Source organism: Plodia interpunctella, chromosome 7, assembly GCF_027563975.2.
Source record: "Plodia interpunctella isolate USDA-ARS_2022_Savannah chromosome 7, ilPloInte3.2, whole genome shotgun sequence".
NCBI lineage: Eukaryota > Metazoa > Arthropoda > Insecta > Lepidoptera > Pyralidae > Plodia > Plodia interpunctella.
The window spans coordinates 6,411,420-6,426,853 of record NC_071300.1 but is presented as its reverse complement, the minus strand read 5'-3'; the positions used below and the strand labels follow the sequence as shown (position 1 = coordinate 6,426,853).

Sequence of the window (15,434 nt, the reverse complement as noted above, 5' to 3'; positions counted from 1 at the left end):
TGGTCTTTCTAATAATATAAGGGACTTCGAAAACGTCAAAATAAAAATTTGTTATCCACCCTATTGAGACAGAGTTTTATCATCAAAGCAGATTATTTTCTTCAAGTAGTAATAATAGATTTTAACCAGACACAACGATTTCAATAGTAGTTGAGTTATTTTATTTATATAGACATGTCGCCACGAGCATTGTTAGTAGCGGTATAGAGGTCATTTCAAGTACATCAGAGTCGGCAGGGGTATGTCATATCTTAGAAGAAGAACAACATTAGGTATAGCCAAGCAATTAATTTATTGAATAGAAAAAAATCTGTTTAAACTGACAAAGACAGTGTTTCTGCGACAAAAATACATAAATCAAAACAAGCCATCGTTTTACAATCTCATGTCGCTATTACATCGAAGTACAGACACATTAATCATTTACAAATACGTTAATCGGCCAGAGGATCCTCCGACCAGACTCCCGCCGTATTGTGAATAGGTACTCCACTGACAGTGGACAAATAACAAAACTGGGTTAATCTTTTACCTCCCGCCGCCACTGGGGTGGAGGAGCCCCCCCTCCTCACCTCCCTTTCGCATCGCACTGAAACTGAAAGGGAGAGAAAATGTCAATTCACATTCCATAAGAGCCTATGCCCAAAGTTAGGTCAGACAACCTGCTCTCTGTCCTGGCATATATTGGGCACAAATTGTGTTGTTCCCATGATTTTTTACCTTAGGAATTCAAAAAAGATTTGTGCAAATATCACAATGTCGACTTACTTCATGTAAAAATTGGGTCGTTTTTTCAGTAAATATTGAGAAATTCTAGATTTTTAGTATTATATATTCATGTATTTGTTCCATCACGTCTGTGTTGAGAGATGAAAATGTCATGAAAATTCCATCCTTGTTTGACATATAGGCGTTGATAGAGACTGCGAAGTGACTTAAAGATATAGCTACTTAGTTTACTTTGTCCCTGGAAGGTCTTAGCAGTAAAATTTTCGTACGATTGTTACTGAATTTTTATTCACCTTGAAGCGTCCAGACGATTGCTATATCACTCGACTTTCAAAGTTATTTCAAGTCGTATAATTACATACTTGCTCTTTTTATTAATGAAGGTAAAGATTTGAGGGCTCGAAATTAATATTCGATTAGAGCAATTTTCTATGTCTTTTGAAATATTAGTTGTTTTATTGAACTTTGGAAATTAATTTTAATACGTAATTATTGTTTTTATTTTTATTACTTGATCTTATTGGATTTTCTTGACAATCATAACGAATTGGCTTTGTTATCTAACGCATAATCTTCCAAAGGCGCATAAAGTACATAGAGACTAACATCTTTTGTTCTACGACTTTTGTCTAAACGTAATAAATATTTTTTTTTTTCTATTTTTTTAGTTTTAATGTCGTTTCTATAAAATGTTACCTCTATGTTCGATTCCGCTACATAACGCTACTGTACTGTCTCGTGTTAAGTAAAGAAGTTTTTACCCAACAAGTTTTGCGTTTGATACCTGTAGCCCTGTATACAATCTACTATAATGCAGATATCTTCACGATATTTTCCGGCAACAAGTGGTAGTTTATGAGAAAATCATACATGATTCGGATGGGTATACAAACATAAAGGCATGAATGTAGTATCCGAACTTAGGATCTTTCGGACATAGACACCGTAATTGACGAACGTTTTAACCTCGATCACAACCGTTTCATCGATTAGTCAATTGATTGAACAATAACAAAAAAAAACATGAAATAATTAAAAACTCAAGATATTACAAAATGTATTTTAATAAACATTAAAAATAATTGACTTATATAAAAAATACATCTATATCAGACAATGCTTATGTCACTCATAATCCTGCTAAGCTGGACATTTATTTTAAGCGATGACGATCTCAGACATTTAATATAGCCAACACCACACAACACAATGCTAACCCAAACAAAACTATGCGATACGCGCCCAATCATTACAGAACCTCAATTCTAATGACCCATTTGTATCCACTTATTTCTTTTTTCACCGTTAACACAAATTAAGAAGTGATCAAATAAGAATCGCCCTAAGAGTGGGTTGCACCAGTCAACTTTGACGTTAACTTTAAACCGTCGTTCAGATACAATGGCATTGTTACGTTTTTCTGCGCAGGCAAAGCTAACGTTAACTTTACACCGCTTTCTCCAGAACGAGCTACATCTGTACTACTCATTATTTTGTTCTCTCCCGAATTTAATCAAATTATAGGTTGAAACGTATTATAATATTTCAATACGTTAACCGATATACTGTTTGTGGAATTTTAAGTTTTTACTCTCCGTTTCGGTTTCGACTTGTAATTTTGAGGGTCTAGACGGAATAAAAAATCGTTATTTTTTGCTAAATTAATCTTCTTCATTGTCTCAACCCTTTCTTTTGATTACTGGCCGAGATTTACTTTTTTTTGCATTCAAAATTTGAATTTTAATAATCATCAATAGTACTTATTTTTTAAAATTACGCAAGTTAAGCTGATTTAGGAGCTTACACTGTTACACTTACTTAAAACTCGCTCATAATAAAGGCAAAACACGTGGCGTGTGGTCCCGCCCTAGAATAGGACTACTCCAAATACGTGGATGTCGTACGAGGCGACTAGGGGACACCTGCCTTAATATCTGATAGGCAACAATAGCATCCCTAAAGAGTCAAGTTGATGTCAGGCAGGTAGCCGGTTATAACAGTTAAGCCAAATCGTCAAAATTGTATAGTTGTTTTTTTACGCGAACCCTGGGCTTCGCGTCGTCATGGCTCCGAATGTAACAGGGAACACGCGAGGATGAGATCTCTCTCATCTATATCTCGATAAGGCCAATAATGCGTACGCGTATACATACCAGTGGCGTTGATTATATGAAATTCTACGAGCAAAAAACGCGTCAGTGTGTCATACAATATTTTCAGTTTCATACAATACAACGTCACTGGATCGTATACCTCATGCATTTGAGCTCCTTTTACCATTTATATGGAAAAAGTCTTATTTAAGGTTTAGGAAAATATCGACGGGATATGCAGTTAATATGTAATTCACAAATAGTACATAATTTCAAAAGCGACAATCGAATTCATCAACATTCCCAAGGGAGCAGTGTGTGCCCTTAATTATGACGAAGATGAAGATAACCTAGTAGAAGAACAGAAAAATGATAATCTCAGTATTAAAATAACAGAATGTACCTACACGGGCTCTGGCAAGCATAGTCCTGCTGGCTCGCCGCCAACGGTGCATGGAATTGGTTTTACCACACCGATACCGCGCATAGGATATCGGAGCTTGATATGTACATGCACTGCCACATGTTTCACCAAACATATCTAGAAATCAAATTGAAACTATTGTTAAAATATATATGTGTGATAAATATGTAAATTGTAGGACTAATTCTTATTCTATTTGTTTTACCTAAACACTTCATTGCACACAGTAAATGTAATGGAAGAAAGAACAGGTCTTTAGTGGCGGATTTATGCTTCATTTTCGATTATTGGATATACTTCAATCAGTCAATCAACATTTATTTGCAAGATTACAGTGGAAACAATTGGAGTATCTTAACTTAAGGAAATATGTGTCCTATCTAATAGTAGTAAAAAGTATCAATTTGCGTTTCCTTTTCCAATTTACATCCTTCAAAGAGTCATATGGTTTTTTAAAGTTAGTATGTTTTTAATAATAGCGACCGGCCCCGTCTTCGCTCGGGTGCAATATTATGTATGTTATGAGGTACTTGTAAACCTACCTTTTAAATCACTCCATCTATTAAAAAATCCCCATCAAAATTCGTTACGTGGTTTTAAAGATTTAAGCATACATAGGGATAGACAAACAGCGGAAAGCGACTTTGTTTTATACTATGTAGTGATTGTATCCTTCTTCATAAATAAAGAGTCCATCAGTAACAACATTCTTAAAGTATGTGAATAGAAGCAATTCTCCAAACTAATCTGGCGGCAGGCCAGGTCTAAGGTTACGACAACGTTGGAGTCGTAGATAAGAGTTCCAACTATAACTCGAACCATGTAATAACTTATAAATTTATTTGGACTTGTTTTTGGTTCATGGTTTGTAAACCAAAATTTTTGGCCCGCTTTTGTTCCTTGTAAATAAAAAAAAAATTTTTTTGTAAAATTTTCGGCGGCATCTTATGTCAAAGTCATTGTCAAGGTTGACTGTGCAACTCACACTTAACTGAATGAATATTGTTTAAGATAACAACCAGTTCAATCATGGTTAGTACTGAGTTACAAATAAATGGACTACGACGGACAAAACAAATATTTTACGTTACGTTTAGCATGGACATGGGTTTTTGTCAGGCGTTAAATGCCACATAAGATCTCTCTGGCGACAATAAAAGCTTGTGACAAAAATTACATTTTTGTAAAAAACTTGTGTATATTTGAAGTAAAAAATTTCCAATATTCCACACGATGACAGATAGTGCAGTAAAAAATAATATTATTTGTTGCTACTGTGACATAATGTAGGTACTTCGTGCATAATTGTAAAAAAAAAGAAAACCTTGCATCTTAATTCCATTTGACTTTTAGCTTTGTCCTAGGAAAATTAATGAACACTAGTAATGGATGCACCCGAGAGCTACGGAAAGAGATTCCGGACAGCCCGGCAAAATCAATTTGAGGTCAGTGCATTGGCGAATGTCCAGCGTGGATTCGTATACAGTATCATATCTACGTCAATCACCATGTGAAATATTAATTAATATATTGATCGCTGTACTGTTTCCTTTCACAATACATTTCTTACGGGTTTGTTCCATTCTGAATGGTTCCTATAAGTATTTATTTATGGATGATTCTCACTAGTTCCATTGAACTATTTTCCGATGGAACTAGTGAAAATGATTCTTATTTATTATTTATCATTTCTTAGAAACATCTCCAGACTATAATATTAATACCAAACAAATCTTTCATCTTTATTTTCACTAAATGTTACTGTAAGAATATTGCGTGATGTGTAATTATATAAATATATCGATACATATTTATTCGTCATGCAATATCGATAAATTGCGGCAGTAAGTTAACTTTTTGCCTCGGTTCCGAAGAATCTCACTTTCCCGTGAGGCATGTCTGTCATTCAAAACAGAATTTGGTGCATGCGAGCGTGCCTTATGCATTGTTCAGCTTCTTCGGAAGCCACGGGCAATCCTATTTCAACCAATCTTTCGTTATACTTAATGCAAATACTAATCGATCGATTTAGTTATTAGATTCAGCGTGAGAAAGAAATTTTAGAAATTGGAAAAATGTATGATGACAAAGAAATGTCCAAATTATTTTGCAAGCTCTGTTTTTGAAATTTGATTTAAAATACTAGTACATATTATATAATGACATTGTTTACGTTAGATACGAGGGATAGTTTACGTTGGAGTTAAAGATTATCTCGCTTTAAATGTTCAATAAAGAAATACCGAATTGTTCTTTGTTATTTCCCTTCATTTTCTATAAAATTCAAGTTTTAATTTGTTGTTAATGTTGTATATTCATTTTCAGCTACATCAGAGACCGAGGCACGCCAGGAGTTAATATGGACATAAAGGCTTTCACGTATGCACGAGTTCCTTACGCGGTCAAGCTTCGTGGTACCACACATCCAGCGGAGCATTGTCATCTCCGTGGCAAGGTTACATCAGTGTTGTCGTTAATTATAAATCAGTTGTTTCCTTGAAATCAAACATGCACGTTTGTTATTTAAAAAAAAAATGAGGCGCGAGCGTGTGCTTTACTTGTTAGCTGTTTCGGAAGCCACGGGCAAACGAATTAATTGACAATTATATGCAAATTTATAATGCGATCAAATCGCTTGAATTATATGCATGCATGGGAAATATTAAAATGTAGAGAGATGAGAAATAGTGCAAAATAACAAAAATCACTAATGTACCGACCAAATAAAAATCAGATAATTACTTTTTTGTTATATATTTTTTTATATAATTTGGCAAAAATAGATACAATAATAGATGATATTTTTATTGCAGATAAAGAGTGTGACATTATAGACTGTGTAAGTATAAATTAGTTATAAATTGTTAGCTGAAATAAATTATAACATTTTAAGTTTTCATGTCGATATTATTTTAAGTATATGAATCGAATACTTACAAAATTAACAGTTTAAAATATCGAGCGCCATCTGTAGGATACCAAGTTAAACACGTGTTTTCTCAGACAGGCAATGTTCTCTAAATGCTGTTCCAAGTAAATTACCAGTGTAGAAGCTAGAAGTACTTTCAGTTTAATCTAGGGTAACTTATTGGCTTTCATATTCTTTCTTAGGAAAATGTATTATGGTTATGGTATAAAAAGTAATAGTAATTACTTATAGTGTTACCACTGTTAAATTTGGGTGTAAAGAATTCAATAAAAATATCGAACGGAAATTGGTTTATCGATCAAACCGTTTATGAAATTTGGGATAGTTTCGATATTTAGATCTATATACAGAGCGTTATAAATATTGAATTTTAAACTTCAAGCTTTTACATTACCTATCATTATGCATACCTTAATATAATTAGCATATATTTAGTTACCACAAACATACATGGGTACGCAAATAATGCATGCAGAACAAATTTTTTGGTGTTACGGAACCCATCGTGAGCGAGTCCGACTTGCTCTTGGTCTGTTTTTATTTTATTCTGCCAAGCAAACTGGCATGCGGTCCGCTGTATGGCAAGTGGTTACCGCAGCTTAAGTACGACTATGACACCAATGTACTTTTTTAATCTACTCATTAGTCACACGATATTTCACTATGTGCCGTTACAATATTCAATAAAATCTTAGGAAATGCTTTATTTTCCTGGTAAAATTTTTTTTGTTCTAATAAAATGTTGACTTGTCTTATTGAAAACATTATATGCATTGATTTTTTGTGTATCTTTAAGTTTTTGTTTTAAACAATGATGTCGGCGATTGAAATCAATATGTGTTAGTGAACTCATGTTTGCAAATCCGATTACTTGCGAAGATTTTCCTCAAATGACGAATGATAAATTTGACACGCCGGAACGGGGTGCGTAGGACGTTTGACCAGATCAGGATGAGCAACGAATTTGTCACAAATTAATATGTATTTGTTACTAATCCCTGTAAGTCATTATTTATGTTGATTTTAGTTTTTAAAATGTAAGGTTGAGGCGATATGATTTGGTTAATGCAATATTCATCAATCAACAATATGCATACGTACACTGGAAATGGTTCGTAGTATCCTGTAGTTAGTACTGGTATTTTTTGAAGTCTTTTGTTTGAGTAAATTTAGAATGACATTTTAGAAGTATATTGTAGCTCACATTACTGAGCAACGAGCATTGTTCGCTACCTAGAAAACACTATAGCTTTTTTGAGACCGTAAACAATTTTCCATCAAAATTGATCAACTTAAATCAGTACTTTGTAATAAGAGTCATAAATTACAACCACGTGCTCGGCTCATAAAAATGTGATACTTCGCTATCGGTTTTAGCCAATAAAAAGCGAGCGTTTACTTCAATCGGTACTTGGGCGATACTTGTGCGCATTTATAACCCGATATACACCGCGAACATCGATTGAAACCGTTCCAGTACTTTACGACTTTATTTCTGGCCGGCGTGTTTTCTTTGACTGCGTCAGTTAGCTTGCGACTGAGCGTGCAATGTAGGGTTGACACTTTAAAATTCAGGTAGTCCTAACAGATATAATTTGGATACACTGTAATGACATCGCCATTGATGATGGTGTTAAAATAGAGGCATTACTACTACACTTGGTCAAATGTATTTATTTATTTATTCACGAACAACTTTTACATTGTGTTTGAAATTCATTATAACTAAATCATATATACACAAAAACAATTTCTATTTATGAAATATTCAATAAAACATAATTAATCAATAAACTTCAATATAAAATTAAAATGCAATTTAAATTTACAAATTGTCATGTCGAAAAAAGACAGTCTAGACATCTGCATTAGTTTTTGGATCAACCATCTTATTTACGTTTTCTCTTTCTTGTGATTTTGCAGTTCGTCATAGTTATTTAAAAAATATAATTACCTGCCCGCCCATATTGTCACTGTAAATTTGAAGTCAATTGAAATGTTGGATATCGCGTCATTACATTCTAAGATTCCTAAGGTCAATCAAAGAAGTTCTGTTTCTGAATCAGTAACACACACCAAAGAATCATATCGATAACATTAGTACCATTTCTAACACAAAGAAATACCTTAGCGTCGCTAGATCACATTTTCTTAATTACCTCAAAATTTGCATTCGCTGTTTACCAATACGTTATCTAAGTTAATCTAATCAATTTTTACTTAGTCTACGTACCTACATCTGCAGAAATCTGAACAATCGACAGCCCTAAATCTACGTGTATCGGATAAATATTAATAAAGCGCGGCCTCGTTTCGTGGAAGTCGGGAGGATCTTATTATAACCGCAATAGCACCTATAATTAGCAGGTCCAAATTACTCTGGTGCGCGTACGCCGCTGATGTTACGGACTCACTGGATTTTTCAATTAATTCCGCGTCTAACTGTTTACCAAGCTTATCAATATGCACGTTTTTTTCGTGATCTATAGGAAAGGTAGCAGCCTGTTGTAACATGAGGCTTATACAACCTCAATTTGACGATACAATTTTAGCAGCCAAGATAATATTTTCTAGGGTTCTCTAAATCTCCGTGGTGTCTTATTCTCTAAAGGTAAGCGCTTAGCAACAAACATTTGGAAACGTGAGAATTTAAGCTAGAACTAGTTACGGGAAATTCATTAAACACACATATCCTGAGAAATGGAAATTTTCTTGAAATCGTGACTATGATTAGACAGATACCGAGTAAGAACATTAGTTTGCATTTTATCCTTGTACGAAGCGAGTAAAAACAAAAGAGTGAGTCAGAGAAGGCAACGACCGGCGCTCCAGGGTGATCTTTCGAAATTCCCGAATAATTGTCGACGCGTAAGCGTAAGGTGGCGACGAAAATAAAGGCAGCAATCCACTCACAAAATGACACTGAGTCATTTTAGCTAAACTGCAAACTTCTAAGGTTTGGAATCCCCTTCCCACGTCGATATTTCCTGAATCTTACAATTTAGTGAGGCAATATTGCAGGCAAGAATGACCAGGCGTTTGTGGAGATTGCGTTCAGCGAGCACCCTAGAGTTCATCTTCGTATTCCCATAAAATAATCACATAAAACGCAGTCAGATTATAAATTTTAAAAAAATCTGTTCGGAATTGTCAATTTAATTGTCTATTTGTCTCAGTTTGTTAAAGTCCCGTCACGTTCACCAGGTATTTTCTATTAAAAACACAGGTTGGAATAGACTAGGTTTAGTACTTATAAGGATTTACAGACTAAATACTTATTAAAAATCCAGCAAAGATATAAATGCATATAAATGTAAAAATTATAGATATGCAATCTAATATCAAGAAATTAATAACCACTTTAAAACGGAATACTCTGAATAGCCTATCTAATTATAGTTTGACAATGTTTAACAGATTTTCCGGACAAATAATAACAATCCGTGATGAATATTACGCAGTAGTGGAATCAAGGCCTAAAATGGCGACGAAAATATCGTACGTACGAGACGAACAGAGATCGTTCCCCTACGTCGAAACAAATACACAATTTTATTTATAATATTGATAAATTGGTTTATTTATGCATGGATTGAAGAGCGTAAGATGCTGATTTAGATATTTGTTTGTTTTACCGTTTGGAGCTAGGCCAATCTAACAGTTAATACAAATTGGAAATTGATTAGCAATATTAAGTAGTACATGAATGATTGCTAAAAGTTTTTTTTTATATCTTCATGGTTTACATATATAATATGTAGATAGAACTCCTCCAACAACATTTCTAAACTAATTCATTACAGTATATTTGTACTTTTTTAACATGACATTAATTGAGGTGTTGGACTGTATTTGGAGGCTAATACAGCGACGGCTACACAACGTGTGTCATAAAAGAAAAACGACAAAAGAGTCACATTAAACTCCCTTATGGAGTTTTATGTTAACATGAGTGTGTGCATCTAGATATTATGTAGGACGAGGCGTTTTAGCAATAAATATGAAAGTATAATGTCGGGGAGCATGATACCGCTTTGAATGCTAAACCCGTACTGAACTACAAACACAGGCCGCGAAGGGTGTGGTGGGGGGATGCACACAGTCAACTAACCGTGGGAAAAGCTTGCGTATACGGTGTGAACTGTAAAACATAAAGCGTTCATTTGTTATTTTGATGCGAATTCTTTCGCACTTACTCGTCGATGCATCATAAAATATCTCATTTATCGACTTATGATGCATGCGTTTTATGGTTACATTTTACTGATTAACGTTTACATTCTTAAATACCCATAAGACATATATCCATTACAACATCAATTTCCTTATAAAATAAACTAATAATGCCCAAAATAACCCGTCTTAACCTTATAACAGCAGACTTAAATTTCGGCTTAATCTCATACGAGCGGCCAATCAAATCACATCGTATATTGACCGCTCCTCTTGAGGTGGATATTCATTTGGATAATGATATTCTGCGAATTACTCTGTGTTTATAACCATAGCGGCTCACTTCGCAGTGTGTCCGAATCGAGGTTACACACATACTCAGTATAAACCACAGTATGCCTTCACGTGGCAACAAGGTACACATGGTTACTGCAACACGCCCAGTCGATATTGGTCTCCGAAATGAGATCTGTTTTCTCCATTTTCTTATTACTGCCATGTCGCATAGAGAGGAGGTGGGGCTCCACTTACGATGGATACAGAAGCGTGCGGCAGACGTCATTCGCACACATAGATACGAGACGCTCACATACCAAAATGACCGTGGCATTCCATCGGTATCCACACATACATTTGCGCCGCGTACCTTATTAAAACGAGACGCGAATCGACGACTTATCGGGCAATTAGTCGTGGCTGACGTCAAATGTTGCAGCGTGAGAGTATTCTGTTCAGTGTACATTGACTGCTTGAAATTGCAACTTATATCGCTGTATAAGTAATGATATCACATTACATAGGGTTGCACTTGGTAATGTGAGAATTTTGGTATTTAAAATTATTTCTAAAATATACTTGTAAAATTCCACATAACTTTCAATGTACATAGAATAAGATATACACAGTAAACAATATTAATTTCAAAGCCATAGCCACAATCACAAACCCTAAAACGTAGGCGGAAAATCAAAACCGTCAATGTAAGTTGGCTTTACCGATGCCGCTACTACGAGATTTTCCATAGTAACCTTGGTAGAGGCGATTCGAAGTTGGCACGCGCGAAACGACGATCGCACTGCGCAAGCGCTGATAACTCCGTCGCGAATTATTCACGTGCTGTCAAGTTATGAATTATTATTCTGTTAACAACGCTGCCATTTGAAACAAAACGTTATATGCGCCTGTTAATTAGTTATCGGATTAAAATTGAGATGGTAGTGCAGATTACAACTAGATACATAAGTTCAGGAGACAAATTAGCATATCTTTAAATTTCGTATATATATATACCTAAATACTAAGTAGTTACGTAAACAACTTTCCGTCTACGGTGAATGCTCAGATTTGAGACAGAGAAGATTGAAGAAATGTGTTGAGACTGAGATTAAGTAGTTGGAATTAATGTTGGTTAATGAATACAATGACTACTCAAGTCTTATCCATCCGTTGTTTGACATATAGGTTATTGAACAGATTAATCGACTTATATAAAAAAATAATAATTTTAGATAAAAAGGTGAAGTATGCACAATAATAAATAAAATAAACATAAAGCACACGGAAGTAAGCTAGTTTAATTTATCGCCGTCCAACTCACCTCTTAAAGCGCAAAATTTAATGTCAACACCATTAGATAAGCATCGGCTTATTATTACTTTTGTAATTTATTACTCCACGACACGATATTTAAATATCATAAAATCAATTTGTATCAAACACCTAAGTGTTGTTTATAAATTATTGTTTTGCATTATGTATAAGTTGTCACGTCTCGGAAAAAATATCAGTATGCAACTACTGGTCTAGTCGGTTTCTTGTTCAATAAATTAAAAATGCGCCCGCGCTGTCGGCTAATAGAAACATAAAATTATGCTTATTGGTCATGTGGACGCCCACCAAATTGTTATTGGTGGCAGATGAAGGCATCACTATAATAAATGGCCGGAAAAAATGCATTGCTGTGCAAATCACTTCAGGTTTGTCTCCAGCGCTAAATCATGTAAGAAATGTAAACTTTTATTAGATAGGATTTTTAGTGATCAACTCATGTAAAATTTAGTTTAAGCTAGGTAGGTATAATTATTAACTTGCATTGTAGGTATATAGAGATACGAAAAAAAGTTTAAACTGACGTACGAGGGGAGGTCAAAAAGTTCGCGGAATAAGGGGGAAGCGGGTTGAAATTAAACACCAAACTATTTTTTCTTTTCAATATATTCTCCCTTAACTCTAATACATTTTTCAGATCTCTCAAATAACTTATTTATATCATCGAAAAAAAATGATTTATCTTCGGTGTCAAAATAGGCCGAAATTGCCGACTTCACTTCTTCATCGTCGCCAAATTTTTTCCACGCAGCTCTTTTTTCATTTTTGGAAATAGATAATAGTCACTGGGTGCCAGGTCTGGACTGTAGGGTGGGTGGTTCAATTGTTCGAAGCCGCATCGGTGAATGGCAGCCGTCGCAACATGGCACGTGTGAACGGGTGCGTTGTCGTGCAGAAGGAGCACACCTTTTGACAACTTTCCTCTTCTTTTTTCCTTAATAGCTTCTTTTAATATTTCCGGTAAAGAAGCGTAGTACTGTCCCATTATAGTCACACCACGTTCTTTGTAATCGATCAATAAAATGCCTTCTGTATCCCAAAAGACAGTCGACATGATCTTGCCAGCCGATTGTGTCACTTTGTACTTCTTTGGAGGAGGTGTGCCTTTTTTATGCCACTGTATCGACTCTTGCTTCGACTCAGGTTCATAGTGGTGAACCCAGGTTTCATCACCAGTAACAATCCGGGCCATAATTTCTTCCTTTTTCTCTCCACAGAGCTCCAAAAACTGTAGAGAACACTCGACACGTTCACGTTTTTGAAGTGGCGTGAGCATTCTCGGAACCCATCTTGCACTGACCTTAGTCATGCCAAGATGATCATGTAGAATATTCAAAATACTGGTTTCGGATACTCCAATCATTGCTACAAGCTGCTTCTTCTTCAACCGGGCATCTTCCAATACAAGTTTTTCTACTTTTTCGACGATTTCCGAAGTGGTGGCCTCAATTGGCCGTCCGGAGCGTGGGTCATCTTCAATGGACTCTCTTCCTTGTTTGAAAAGACTATGCCACTTGTAAACCATGGTTTTTCCAGGGGCAGAGTCCCCGTAAACAGCCTACAGCTCTTGAGAAATAATCTGAGCGGATTTTCCTTGCTTGGTAAGGAACTTAATAACGGCGCGGTGTTAAATTTTCTCCATACTGGCTGATTTCTTCCCGATTCAGTTGTTTACAGGTCCATAACACAAAAGTTAATGAGCCGATTACGTTCAAACTTGATATATATACTCTTAATGAGATGCTCAACTAGTAACTACCTGGACGAGTAAACCTACCCCCACCAACCCCTCCATTCCGCGAACTTATTGACCTCCCCTCGTATAAACTTTTTTTCGTTTCTGTGAAATAATAAATCTTTGAGAAACTATCTCTGCTTTCCAAAAAACAAAAAACTTTTGTAAAAAAAATTACTAATAAATATACACTAAGTAGGTACAATATAACACGAAACATTTATAGCTGTGAAAGATATATACGCTTAATTAATTAATCAACAGTAAAATAATCCTGTCAAATTGTAAATAATACCTGCAATTAAAGTCAATAACTTATTTATCACCACTATATCAAAACCAATAAATAAATTATTCAAATTGGTGCAAATATTTACCATTAATTTTATATTGGTGTTAACAATAAACAGATGATGTTGAATACTGTCATAAATTTTCTTTGGTATAATATACTCGTAAATATGGGGGTCACAGTTCTTCGTTTTTATAGTATATTTTATATATATTTATAGTGTATTTCAATAATTATTTTACTCAGATTTATTTACTTTGAAAATGAGTGAAACTACGACAACTGAACTTTCTAATAATGAATATAATATCATATAGGCACATTAGGAGTGGGTTGCTACAGTCAAATTTGACTTTAACTTTAATCTAAGATTTTAATTTCTCTAGTCTTTATACCTAAGTCAAAGATAAACAAATCTAGGAAGTTCTTTTTATATTTTTGTCATTAGGTACTCTAGCAGTTAATGACAAAAAGTTGTGTTTTAGTTTAAAAAATAATAAAATAGATAAGTTAAAAATTAATGGCGAAAGTGTTATCACTATATTTATATAATATTTCACTCTTACATTTTATTTGTGACTGACATAACACTAACTGATAATAACTACGCGAGGGATTTATTTTATCTTAAATCAGAAATCGCTTTTAAAAGTCTTATTGTATCTGTGCACTTAGACGTGAAACGTAAACGCCTGAAACGTAAAACTAAAACTTAATAACCCCGTTTTTCAAAAAAAGTAGAGCATACTTTAAGCTAAAGATTTTGTCACTATCACTTAGTGAATTAGTTTAGTCACATTTAGAAAGTACCTACCCATTAGAAAGTAATTTCACATTTAAAGGCATCCAAAACAAAGAACATTGTACTTTAAGTGTACAAAAAAAATAGTTTTGTGAGATTTCTGGTCCAATGAAGGAGTTGAATAAATTAACATTAATTACTACAATTATTATAATTTACAATTAGATTTTAAAAATGCAAGTAACTGTAGAGGTAATGTGGTGTATATAATAGATCTCATGTTTGTTTACGCATAGTAAATTCTTACAATAGCGCATGTTTACAAACAGAAAACTGGTTTCCCTAAATATATTCAAGATTCCAGCATTATATTACTCCTAACGCCATCTAGCGAAAGCGTTGGGTAACTGGTATGATCTTGACCGCTGAAACCCGACTGAAACGCTTGAGCCGCTTGACTGAATGTTTACCTGCAAAACTTCATGCTTATTTTATTTTCAAATGTATTACAGATTTGTACCTTAGCACACTAATGAGACAAATTTTTCGTATTATTATGAAGTTAGTAGTTATTAAATTATGTTGTAGTCAATTAAGTAACACTAATTTAGTGACAATTGACAATGGCATATCTATATGCCATTTAATTTTTCTAAATTTTCTAAAATTTGAAAACTATTTTTTTACAAAATTGACCAAGAGTGGCTAT

General features: G+C 34.4%; 1 long non-coding RNA gene across 1 annotated transcript; it reads right to left on the bottom strand.

Moving 5' to 3' along the window:
* Positions 1 to 283: 283 nt before the first annotated feature.
* LOC128671497 (uncharacterized) lies at positions 284 to 12,140 on the bottom strand. Its single transcript, XR_008404852.1, has 3 exons — positions 11,946 to 12,140; positions 3,226 to 3,363; positions 284 to 595 (listed from the first exon to the last, which is right to left on the bottom strand). It is a non-coding gene; the product is annotated as an uncharacterized LOC128671497 (long non-coding RNA).
* Positions 12,141 to 15,434: the final 3,294 nt, after the last annotated feature.